Source organism: Mesitornis unicolor, unplaced genomic scaffold (genome assembly GCF_000695765.1).
Source record: "Mesitornis unicolor isolate BGI_N332 unplaced genomic scaffold, ASM69576v1 scaffold26932, whole genome shotgun sequence".
Classification (NCBI taxonomy): Eukaryota; Metazoa; Chordata; class Aves; order Mesitornithiformes; family Mesitornithidae; genus Mesitornis; species Mesitornis unicolor.
The window spans coordinates 57,903-71,877 of NW_010171660.1; positions in this window are offsets into that span (position 1 = coordinate 57,903).

Genomic DNA, 13,975 nt, shown 5'->3' on the forward strand with positions numbered 1-13,975 from the left:
CACAGATGAGGAATAAATGTAAAATGTGTTTGCCTTTCATGACTTTTCCTCTCCTCAAGAAAAACTGAAAGAATATAAGTTACAAAATAGGAAATAAGAAGACATTTTAAGTACTGTAATTAGTGCAATAACATTTAATCAAGCTGAAGAGACAGTTTTCTATGAGAAAGTATTAGCTGTCTTTAATGTATAATTAATATATAAACTATGGTCCAACATAAGTTATGTAAATCAGCACAACTATCATCTTCAGCAACACTGTTCTTCCTCATGCCAGGCTAAATTTTGATTCCTGTTAATTTGATGTCAGAGAAGACAAATTCTATTTCCATGTTCATATATTTACAAATATGTATGTCAGAAACCTTCAGACCAATTCTTCTATTTGTGCAGTTTTAGAAAGCTTCACCTATAACTCACGTGGTGGGTAAATTTTGCAGAAACATGTAAGTCTTGTGGAAAACTCATCCACAACTTTGGGCAGCTGAGAGCAGCCTCTGCACCCAGAGATGGTGACCAAATGCAAGAATGCCTCTGAGGTACACCGGAGCCAAGGGAAGGAGGAGGAAACAGGCAGAGGAGGAGATTCTCGCAGCAGAATTTTACAACTTTATACCTAGCAAGAAAAAAGCTTGGGAAAGAAGGGAGGGAAGGGATCACTGCTGCTCACTCTCATTAGCAGCAACAAAGCAGCTGCTGTGCACACAGCAGTGTGGAGTCTTGCACAGATCACTGGGCTGAAGGAAACACTTCTACAGATATAATTATTTCCCTATGAAATCACAGCAGAAAAATACCTAATTTCAGGTTATTATTTCTGTAAAACGTCACTTTTGACCTGGGAGCTTAAGTCATTCTCTGCATTGGATACTAGCAAGCACAGCAAAGAAAAGTAAAATGTGAAATGTTCGATTTAGCTTCACTGTAGTGAACTGATATTACACACTACTCTTGATAAGAGCTGTAGCCACAGTTGCTTTCATTAAATATTTAAACCAAACAGGGTGCCTGGAAAGTGAACAGCACCTTCAAATATCTGAGTATACTTAAGCAAGCCTTGTTGTTGGGCACAAGAGTTCTTCTGCTCAAAAGACTAACGCATACCCATAATGCAGTAACGACCCATAATCCATACTTGCAGACTCAAGAGTCTGATCTGATTCTATTAACAACCCTGACACAACTTGTGGAAAAATCCATAAGGCTCAGAAAACATTTGTTCTGTTAACCACATACATCCTCTCCACAGCAAACCAAGTCTACAGCACAGTACCACCATGCTTACCATGGCATAGGATACCAAAGCTCTCTCACTTCAGAACAAGTCCTATCCTGGCCATACAAACCCAAAAATCCAAGTCCTGTTACATTACTCCTGAACAGCTACATCCAAGAAAGCTAAAACAAGAGGATCATCTGCACCAACCGGTCCAGTGACTAAAACACAAACCCATCAGCTGAGCAGCAAGAGCAGGGCTGGGAGCAGCCCTGGATTCAGAGCTGCAAAGGAAGAGAGAGCAGGAAATAAAACTTGGATGCTTTAATCTGCCTATAAGATGTTTACAGAACAAGAGGAGCCTGCAGGAGGTAACTTGGGGCCATGGAGAGCTCACAAGGGTGCTCTGCTCCTGGCCCTGCCTCTCATCATCTGGTTGCAAAATGCTCCTTAGGTTGAGCTCTAACAGATTCACCAGCACATGCACAGCGGCTGACTGGAATCTCCCTTTTTGAAAAGTCTGGATACTGGGAAAGAAAAGCCTTCCCTCACTCTCCTCTGTACTCTGCACGGGGGAAGTGGTGCTCTCTGCAAATAATGCCGCGCAAGAGGGCATGGCAATTTTAATTTAACAAAGTAAAGCCTCATTGTAATCTAGGAGACAGACTCTGGTGCAAACAATTTTTGAGTAAGATTCCCAGGGAAACAAACACATTTAAATGCACAGCAAGATTATTTTGTTAAATTCTGCACATGAAACAAGATGCACAGTATTTGAGTGCATGCTCAGGATAAGCGCTGTGCACATTTCCTGCTACTTTTACTGGAATAATTGGCAGTGACACTGGAGCCAACATTACGTTTGTGAACTGGATCTTCTCTCTGCAGACAACTGAAAGGCTACATCATTTATTATTCTTGCAGACTTTTAAAACTGTTCAGTAAATTCATCTGAACAATGAGTCAGTTTTCATTCCTACATACCTGTATTTATAGAAACAATCAAACGCACTTTAGCCACGTCTCATCTCCCTGCACTCGGTGTTCTGCAGTGCCTTTAATCTCTAACTGGGCTTTTAACTTTCTTTTCCTTCCACCCAAAATTTACTGCAATAAGAGGGTTTTGTTTTTCTCCATGTTATGGTTGTTTTCTGGCAGTATTTTCTAGAATAGCAGAAATGCCAATACCTTTATTCCACTATAAAGGAGTCATCTCAGAGGCTGAACATTTACTTTTTAATTAAATTTTATGACTTAATTTTATTAAATTTTATGACTTTACAAGGTTTTAGACTTTTAAGTAAGCATTTTTCCTTCTGAGATAACAATTAAACATTGAAATGCCTTAGTCGTTCACAAATACCCATCAATCTGGTTTACAGATTTTGAGAAATTTATATAGCAATCTGCTTTGTAAACTTTCAGATTTATTCTTGAAACATTTTCCAGAATAACAATGTAATTTCAGAATCAGTAAAAAGGAAAAATAACCCTAACTGACACAGCTGTACGGAACAACAGAGCTACTGAAGCAGCAGCTAAACTCGCTCCGTTTGGAGGACTGAGTGAAGCTACACCAAGAAAGGAGCTCTTTTCTTGGCATAAATCTCCATCGCCTCGCAGGGTTTTGCTGGAACCACTCTGTGCTAAAGCTCTATTGACAAACTCTTTTAATTACAGCCAAGAGCTAAATCCCCATCACATCGCACCGGCTCAGCTTTCGCTACCCTCTTGGCTTGAAATGCCCTCCTGCTCCTCACTCTCCATCCAAGAGCATGCCACCCAGGCCAGCCAGGAACTGCACTTGTAGCAGCAATAAAAATGAATGGACTTTAAGGAAAACATTCACAGATTTCTTGACAGAAAATTAGGAAGCCAAAGAAGGTACAAACTCGATTTTATTCTCACTATACAGGTCGTCTTTAATAGGATTCCTGGATTTGCTACTGCTCTTTTGGTTTAATTCAGAGGAAAATGATTGAAAGATTAAGTCTTCTACAGATATGGCTCAGCCTTCTTATTCAGTCCTGTCTACTTTGCAACCTAAAAGAAAATCAAAGAAACAGAAAACTAAAAATCAATTAACCATTTGGAGAAGAGCGAGCCATAGAGACAACAATATTAAAAATCAATATTACCCTAAGTATTCTCAGGGCAGAATGGCATTTCAGATAAATGTACTGCAGTATACCCTGTCCTGTCTGCTGAAGAGACCCAAGGATGACACCTGTGCGCAGGGACCCAAGGGCTCGTTACTCTCCCTGTCTCTGAAGCATCCTTCAGCTTCTCCTGCACATGAAGCCATCTCACCTGAGGTCCTCCCTGAGCATCAGAAGGTCTAAAGGGCTGAGAGCAGAAGTCCCAGATCCAGAGAGGAGCGAACGGCCACACCACGGGATAAGAAGAGGTTTCACTGCCAGGGCTGGCCCTGAGGTAAGCGCACTCCTGGCTGGGGAGACGGCTCAGCACACACTGTCACTGCTGCTCATCCTTCACAGTATAAGTGAGCTCTCACCAGGCATTCGGGCAGGCTTCAGGTTTTTTCCAATAAGCTGGCAGCTTATTTCGTTATTTCATACAGCATCCAAGGAAGAGCCGCACCAGTCACTATAAGTAGCAGCGACTGAAACAACCCTGCTCAGGAATATCAGCACATCCACAAGCACAATCAAATGGTGCCAGCAGTTTGGGGAAAATGGGCACTTCAGGCACATTTGTGTCACTCCTGTGAACACCAGCCTCCAGAGACAGACTGCAGAGGCTGCACTTTGTCTACAGCACAATGCTGTGCCACAGCGCTCCAGCTGTGGCTCATGGACCACAAGATATGGCTATGGGTGGCCCAACCCAGCAGCACTGCCCGGGCTGGCTACGGCCTCTCTCCTCCCTAACTCAACCCACTGGGTGCATCCCCTAGCACACAGCAAACCCCCACCACATGGAAAAAAAATGGAGAAACTCATACCAGGGCAGGAGAAACAGAAAACACAAACTGAATACAGTATTTTTATTTTAATTATTTTTTATTAACCAGACTCACAGAGGCAGTTGCACTTTAAAACCAAGCATCTATCATTGAGTGAATGCAGCTCAGTAAATAAACACCCCTTGGCATTTCACAATTCCCATTTCCTTCAGGGGCACGGGGTACAACCCTGCCTCTACCGAAGCTGTGGGAATGCTCTCAGTAACTCAGACAGGACCAAGATTTCGCCCCAACCTTTCAAACCTCCTAAAAAAACAAACAGGCAGAGGGGACACTAACTTGGAAGTCACCCTCCTACCTGAACCTGAGTGGTGTCTGATACGGTACCTGTCTGTAATATTTACAAAAAGCATCAGAACAGTTATAGCAGAAAAAGAATCCCTCTGCTTTACTCTTGTTTCTTGTGTTTTTCATCTAAGTTTGTGCACAGCCAATCCTAACTAAATGCTGCAGCTGGAAACAAAGATGAAGCTCCGTGTCTCCATGGGTGCTAACTAAAATCAGCAAGGTCTTCATAAGGGAAAAGAATATTCACATGAATCAAATTCATACTTCTGGCCTCAGAAATAGTACAAATTCCAACGACTTACTGAAAGCAGATACTGCAGATATTACTCTTGTTTCATTATAAACTTAAATATTTAACAGGATAAAGAGTGGAGGAAGGAAAAAAAAAAGAAAAAAGCTCAAACAGCATATCCTCATAGTCTTTTTAAAGCCATCTTAAAATAACTGAGATCCACTATTTACGAAGAACTCTGCCACAAATTAAAATGCCCAGGGTTCCAAGTTTAAAACTGAAATGCAAATTTGCTGACTGCATTCTTTCAATCGAGTGCTGCCAAGAGCAGAGCACTAAAAAACCCAAACATGGCGCTGGTGAAGAATCACAGGCTTAACCTGCTGCTATGAGCTGCCCTTGCTTTCAAAGGGTTTCTCATTTCCAGACCCAGGTGCTGCAACTGATTTTCTCTGACGGTTTCACTGCACAGGGCTCAGTTCAGATCCACACCTCGGTGATTTCACAGCTCCCAGGCTCCATCTTTATGGAGATGCAGTAGACATTCAGAAAACAGAAATAAAAAAGGAGAAGGCAATTCCACTTTGGGGTTTTTGTTTGGTTGGTTGGTTTGGTTTTTTTAAAATCCCACTATGGCAAAGTAGATGGGCGCGCTGGAAGAAGAAACAGCCCACGCGCCAGATAGCTCTCAATAGCAAGGCTGACCACAGCTTTAATATTTTAAATATTTTTTATCATTTCTATCCTTTATTTCCAGAGCCCCTACACTTGCTTTGAAAGAATAATTTCTGAATATGAACAGTTACAGTTAAATACTTAATCACCTTGGTGAGCTAAGAAAACTGGAGTATGAAACTGCTACTGCTATATATAAAAATTAGTCACGTGGATTTTTTCTGCTAGCCTCTATCCCCAGATTTCAAGCAGGATAACTCGTCTGTAATAATGCAGGATTACGACAAACAATGGCTTGCACACTGGTCTTTACAGGAAAAATATCTAGCATAAAACCATCTTATGGTTTTATGAACGAGGATTCCTCTGAAAAGCAGTGGTACAACACAGATCGCTCCACTTCCTGCTTTACTGCCTTTTGCAAAGGAAGAAAATGACTAAAAATAGTAGCATATAATCAGAAATCATCACATCACATCAGTGATAAATCAAGCAGAGAGCCAGAGATGCACATATATGCAGAAATCCTATTACGTGGCCTCCGTCTGTGGTGGCTGGCCGTGTGTGCAATACTGCACACCCAAGGGAGCAGCAGGGTTCAGACCTGGACCCGTCCCCTTGTCCCTTTGCTGGCAGGAGACAGCAGTGCTGTGGGTGCAAGAACAGCCTGTGTGAAGAAGTGAGGAACACAGACCTGGCAGACATCCCTGGGAAGCAGAGCTCTGCGGGTGAAGTGGGGAAAGGCTCGCGCTGCACGAGGCTCCCAGGGAGGTCACCGCAGCCGCACGGGGCCCACAGGCGAGGGAGGCAACGCTGGCAGTGCAGTCCACCTCACAGCTTCCTGGCAGCACCCAACTAGGTGGGCAATTTAGGGAGTTATGTTGACAGTGTTTTGTCTTAGAAAGCCATGACAAAGAAAGAGGCCGACTCCTGGCTATTTAAATATCTGACCTCTTCCAAACCAAGTCTTCAAACGCATTATCAGGTGCACTGACGAGTTTTATGTGCTACTCAAGGTGAAGACCTCGTTCCGCTCTCAAAACAGGACCCATTTCACTCAACAGCAAGTTCAGGAAGAGAGATTACTTCCTTACAAAGCAGATGTCTACCACACAGTATTTGACACTCCACTTCAAATCATCGATATCAAGGGAATTCTGCATCTCCCTTTATGAGCCAGCCTGCACTGATGCAGCTATTTCTTAGACGAGTGTTAGAGAGCTGTGGAAAAACCAACAGTTGAAAATCTCAAACTATGAATATATGTTCCGATTTTTATCCCTATAGGCATTTTATATAAAGACATTTATTTCAATAAGGAATTGAGTCTTGCCTACCTTACATCAATATTACCTTGACTCCATTGCATGAAAACATTCCTAATGTCTATCAACAAGAGAGGCAGTACAGACATGTTTAGTGTTTCCCTTGTGAAAACAAAGGTATTGCAGTATTTAAAGCCACTCTCCCTCACTGGTCTCAACAGCTGAAACAGATCTTCACACAAATAGAAAAATACGGCCATCAGCCCACGCGTAGTGATAAACGCACACCTGAATTTCCAGTGTGTTGTATCTAACATGACATGAATTTTAGAAACATTTTGGCTGAGAGTTTCAGTAACAGGTAAAAAGGGACTCCCGGAATTTCACCTGAAGATCCCTCATTCCGCTCTTCAGTGCTCCAAGATGAAAGATCCATGGGTTTGAGGGTGCTCCCAGCAATGTTCCCACTTTCTCCTTTAAAGCCTTTGCCTTCACAAGTCCCTTCTCCAGGTGACTCAGGCCAACCCCAGCCACAGTACTGGAAGAGTGAATCCCAGATACCCCTGCAGCCTGGATGTCCCCCCAAGGGTATCGAAGTGCAGTGAAACCCCAATACATCTGTTATCCATATAAAAGAGACCCCAAACAGCAACTGCCCCACAAGAAAATACACTATCAGTAAGTTCTAATAACAGCCCGTATCTTCTCCATCTTCTTCATCTCAGAATGATCTTAGTTACCACAAACAAGACACCACCTCAAGTATTAGTTTTACAAGACACAGTTCAGAAGACCAAAGTATAACACTCCCACAAGTGCACTGACAAACAGCAGAGTCCACAAGCTGAAAAGAAGTTCAGCTGCAACTGTGAAATGAAGCAATCAACAATTTAAAACCCCTGAGTACACCACACTTTTAAAAACTCACAGATCATGAATTTACCGTCTCAAATTTCATGCTTGTTCAAAATCTTATCCTGCACTTATCACAAAACTCCGCAAATCACAACTGTGTTGTGCAATGTCTCTTGTTCTACTCTGTGTGGGTTCCCTATTTCCAGTGTATTTGGCAATTATGCAACCACAGTTGTGATAGCTGTGATATAAGATCAAACCATATTCACAGCACAACTTATGTTACATATCAGCCTTGCGACCAGGAGGTGTTTTATATCAGGAATGCATGATTATACGAATACTTCCATATTGAATACTTCAAGTACATAACACTGATTCACATGAAGACACTTACACATAAACATGCATTTAATATGGAAAAATAAGTACCGGCCTTCCTTGGCTGAGGTCTCTGACCTCAAATAAAGCTGACAGTGAACAAGGCCATTTATTAGAAGAATGGCCAAAACATCGTAAAAGAGAACAACCCTTTTCTCCTTCTTCCCGTTTTTTCTGACACATTATAATGCCATTTTAACTGTATTTTTAACTTAGCTTTTAGAATCTTTAAGTCCAGAAGGACATACAGTACACAGTTTCATGACAGAAAAGTGCTCTGAGCTATGTCCCGCATCTGAATCTTTGCTAACCTCTTCAAAGACAAATGCACTCCTGAAAGAACATTTCCATCTCCACAAAAGCATACAACCTTCCAGGGAAATAACATTTCCTTTACATCTGCAGAGCTTGGAGATAAACATATTTGTCCCTGTTGCTAACTTCAAGAAGTCAAAATGACATCTTTTATCCTATAGATACTCTGTAGTCAAAGATTGGTCTTTGAATGACTTTTGTGAAATAAATGTCTTTTTTGTTGATTTATGCAAAGATTACCATCACCCATATTCTTATTCCAAGGGATACGAGTCTTTTTTCAAAGGAAAATCACTTTTCTCTTAAGACGCTCACTATGAAGTAGGCCTGGTCCTACAGCACAGCCAGGAGAGGCAGAGGGGACCCTCCCACACCCTCAACTCTGCTCCAGTTCTGCAGAAGAGCCAGAGTTTGCCTATCCAGCTGCTCACATCTCCCAAGTGGGACTAACGACGTGCATGGTTGGGACACAAAATGTGGTGAAGGAAAGGGCCACACAAAGGAGGGATAGGCTGCTAGCAGAGTTCTTCTCAAAACCCCCTCTGAGCACAGGTTTGTCCATATTTTCATCAGCAAGCACGGTCACCGAGAAGGAGGTGCGACTGAAGTCTTGCAAATGACACAAGACCAGGAGGTGCCGTCAGCACTAAAGAGAACCAAACTATCCCAGGGGAGAACTGGATGATGCTGCAGACCAGAGTGACACTGGGATTGAACAGCAGACAAGTGCAAGAGCACGCACATAGGGGCAGCTGTGATGAGGGTCGAGAGGAAGGAGCTGACAACAGGACAATTAGTTAATGAGGCCCCACGGTGATGTGCTCTGGGCCAGAGCCCAGCAACTGCAACATGAGGAGGGCAGAGAGGAGAAGGACATGCTGCTGCCTCCTGCTGCTCCGTGCCACACAGACTGCACTGGACCATGCTAACAAAGGTGACAGCCCTCAGATAAATCTTATTACTAGGACTTTGAAAAACCCAGTGTGACACTGGGACATGCCTGACAGAGCATTCACGCCACCGTACGAAGCACTGGCAAGATGTACCTGGAAAACCACCCGTTATTCCTCCTGTCTCCCAGGGAGGATCAACCCAAACACCAGCTGTGGCTGAGCATTACTCGAAGAGGGAGATGAGGGGATCTGCAACACAAGACCAGGCTGGCCAGGTGACACGCGGGCAGCTCCACACTAGTGGGATGAGCACTACAGGCCGGCCTGCCCGCCTTCTTCAGCCAGGGAAGAGCTTGGCTCCAACACCTGGCAAATGGAGACCAAGGCAGAACAGAACCAGCTTCCACTAACACAGCAAAGTCATAAATACTTGATAGAGCAAAAACTTACTAATGGTGAAGGACAACGCTGGCACAAGAACAAACCAGTAAAATCAGGCCATGAATAAAAAAAACCCCACAACTCCACTGCAATGTAGAAGAAGGTTACCTTTCAGAAGAGTAGAGGCAGGAGATTTAACTAATGGTTTTAAGACAAAGTTTAATATATTTATGAAATGGATTATATAACTCAATTGCTTGCAATACCAAAGGACTGGAGATGCTGACTAAAGAAGTCCCTTCCAGCGTTATTGTCCGGAGCTTTTAATTAAGGGTGGGTGCCTCTCCAAGAATGCCAGAAGCAAAACAGTTACAAATTTGGTGCAAAAATTACCATGAGGTAATAAGTCTGTAGGGATCAAGTCTGGAGTAACTCAACTTAAATCAAGACACTGCCCAGCACTGTAACAACATATCTACATGCAAATTCAATACTAAATTTATCTTATATGTGTGTATGTATAAACAGATAGTAACAGCTCATTCAGTACTAAAACAAGAGGTTGGACGGACAACAGACGCCCATCACGTCGTGACATGCACAGACCTTCACGTGCTGCTTCCACAGCAGGACGTGCCATGCTAGCTGGACACCAGGACAGAGGCACTCTCAGCAAAACTGCATGGTAAGGAAAGTTGTGTGAAACTGGTATTTATTTCAAGAGTGTAGATGTTAATTTTCATCACACCACAAGTGCAGCACATGGAGAGCACCCAACAACTGCCATCCAAACTCTTGCCTCCCAGTTCTTTTCTGTCTTTCCACATTTTTTCATGTATTGCATTGCATTATTGAAGTCACACTTTTCTGCTTCCTGCATAGCTTAGCATGAGCCGCCATCCAGGTATACAAAAGATACTGATGCACTGTTTTTAAATGTTGAACAGACACAGAGCATGGATAAAAATGGGTAATGAAAAAATACTAATGGAACAAACATTTTTTTAAAGAAAAAAATCAAAATTGTGCAACCTAATAACGTACATTTCTCTTCCTTTGTGAAGACTAAAATGTATATATATTGTATGCATTTCTGTATCTGGAATTACGGTGCAAATTACGCGGCAATTTCAATCCAACTCAGGCTACGCACTACAAAAGCCACCCAGCTGAACAGACAGAAAGAAAAGAAACCAGGGAGGTGAGACTAAGGTAGGGCTGGTAAAATATGGGCAGTTTTTCAAATCACTGGAATTACAAAGATGCTGCAATTACATTTACTGCTGCTACAAAAGGAAGCTGTGATGAAAAACTGCGTTAAACCACATAATTACCTTGAGAGGTGCTTAAATCATTATTTTATATATTTTAAAAATGTTAACAGAGTGAGTAGATTTGCCCAAGACCACCATGCAAGTGAGCAGCAGCAAAGTCGCAGGCTGGTGGGAAGGGCAGAGTCTGCTGCCAGTGTGCCCATGGCAGGGCCCCAGAAGAGGGGTACAGCACCCGCTGAGGCCATCTCCAGATGGACAACCTCAACACCACGGCTGTGATCAGCGTGGCAGTCGATGGAGCCTGTGGTGCCCCTAAAGTTGAGCACATGGCACCTGTTCTGCCAGACCAGACCACCAGTGAAACCAGAGACCCCACCTCTGCAGTCAGGCCACCACAAGCTGCATCTCCCCTTGTGCAGAGCCACAGGACTCTGCCAAAGCACGGCGCTGGGACACCTTCAAAGCCAACTTCTCCAGCCACGCTATTAAGTAGAGGAGACTTCTGGAGGCAAAAGGCATCTCGTACAAGATCTATACAAATCAATGGATGAAAATATCATTTTAGTTTAAGTCGAATGTGCTTTTAACCATAAATGCTCAGAGACTGAATGTGAAAGTATGGTAATATCTGTTGAACGCTATTACTTTCAAATCACAAATGAAAAAGTATTTCTCTAACAAAGACTTTCAACATTTTCTAGTAAAACGAAAATGCACTAAGTAGTATGACTGATATATCTCAAGCATATGTGTGTAAACACTGTATATCTTTATTTTATATATACATAGAGCCAAATTGCATTGAACCAATGAGAAACAACTTGTCTTTAAAAGACTGCAGAAAAGTACAAAGTGGTAAGATAAAATAAAATAAAACAAAACAGATCATTTAGAGGCGGAAATCTGTATTTAAATAATTAAAGTCAGCTACTGGAGCTTATTTTCAGTCACCCTGGTGTACTAAGGGCAAAACTGACACCAAATCCAATCTAGGACACCTAACGCACCTTAAAAACAAAGCTTTGTGTGTGCAAAGCTACCAAGCCACACACTCTTCATGTGGCTGTAACACTGGAGAAGACAAATTCCTTGTGCAAGGAGAGCCTATTAAGCATTACGCGAAAGAGAAGAGGCCAGCTTCCACCCTCATCCTTCTGTACTTCTCTCAATACTTTTTTTATCCTTATTCCATGAACCTCTCTTTCACCTTTTCATGGATATTTCTAGCAAGTATGTGTCATACAGTACAGTACTGCACCTTCTTGATCTAACAGAAAATAAATGTATTGCTAGCTGCTCAGATCTCCATAGGAAGCAATCCTGAGGGGTCTCAAAGCTGTACAGCACTTTCACCAACCTAGCAATACCTTTCCAAAATACCCAGCAGATGTAGTATCCGCATCTGTTACAGTGTCTTATGTAAATGAACATTGCTGCTGCCGAGCAGGGCCTCGGGGTCGGAATATACTCCTTAGAAAATTCCTTAAGAAAAACACTGCTTAATGTAGCAGTTACTTGAAAAATATCTTAGTTCTGAAACCACTCACCCTGATTTTAGCTCTGAAACACAATCTATAGTTTCCTTAACACTGGAGGAAAATGTATGCACCAAATTAAATGCTGAAAGCACCAGATTCCTCTGCATTTTACCACCATGGACAGCTCTACAATGAAACCACCAACTCTGCCTACCCAGTCCTCGACCTAGGGAGGTTTCTCCTGAAAACAGACACCAGCCTTCCCATCCACAGCTCTAGAGCAAAGAGAGAGACCAAGAACTCGGTACACAAGATGTGCCACATGAGGAACCAGCCATTTCCACTGTCTCCTGGTCCTGTGCACGCAGACGTGCGTCTGCACACACCACACAGCTGCTGTCTTACTCCCCATGACACACTGAATTTAGATTGCTCATTCTTTAAACACATCCTAATGTCCCACTTTCTGCAAGCCACAATGTATTCTACAATGATTTACAACTAAATAAAAAACCAGAGGAGTCTGTTTTAGCTCAACCAAAACCCATATTTGGATTATTTTCCGAAGCTATCACTGATTGGTGAAAGAAAACTGCAAATATCCTGAAATGACACCTTTCTCCACAGTGGGAAGGAGAAGGTACTTCTCCATAACTGAGCTCTTCTTCACGTGTTGAACATCACGTTGAATACTTACTCCGATTGTGCTGTTCATAAATGTGTCGCGCATGAGCCCTTTCAGTCCTTCTCTTTCAAGCACAGAATCCCGGAACCAAAAATTTCAGACAGACTCTGAAGAAAGCGGCCCAAAGCTGAGACACCTCTGGGCCATACACCTTGACTGGTCAGAGGCACCACGGCAACCGGAGAGGATGGAGATGTGAGCCACCCTCATCCTCCTCAACGGGCAAGAAGAACAAAGGTGCCAGGTGCCTCTGCTAGATGTAAGACTGCATCGTTCGCAGAGAGTGAAGACTGGCTACAGATTTTTCTTGACATTTCAGCCACCACGGTTACTTAAATTCATTTGCAATGGTAGTTAAGTCCAAATCTTCCCAGGCCTTCCTGGCTTTTCTCTTACAATTCTACCTCCTGAAACCCCAACACTAAGTTCTGCCTTCATGTACCCAGCACGGCCCAGCAACATCCTGGAAAAATCCAGCTGCAGAGCCAGGAACAGCAAGTGACCACAAAGCAGCCTCCTTCATTTCAGCAAGAGAAAACCAAGCTCCGCATCAAAGCCTGGCTGGGGATTACAATTTGATTTATGCGGGTAAACCTGTCAAAGGAAAACCTGCCTATCACTCCAGGTCAACTAACATCCAGAATATTATCGTTAATTGCTCTTTAAATAAAGTACCAGCTCATAGGTGATTTTTAATAACACGCACTGGTATTTATGAACATTAGTAAGTGCCATAAGCTCGAGTGACATAAAGAAGATTTGTATGAAGGATCTGTGTTTGGATATAGGTTTTTTTCCTCCACAATTAGTGAGAATAAAGTAAGGTTACCAGATGGCAAAGACTGATGAGCACTCCATTTGGAGAGCTCAATTCCTCATAAGGAAGTGATTTAGAAATATGTCTCATACGGTCACTTTCTATTGTGCCTGCCACCAATCAACTTTGGTAGCTTTTTTTAAATTAATAAAACTTGCAAACGGAAGAGTCTCCAAACTCATTTCATCCAATGAGTTTAGACTTCATACCATTTATCAGAAAAATGTAGAATAA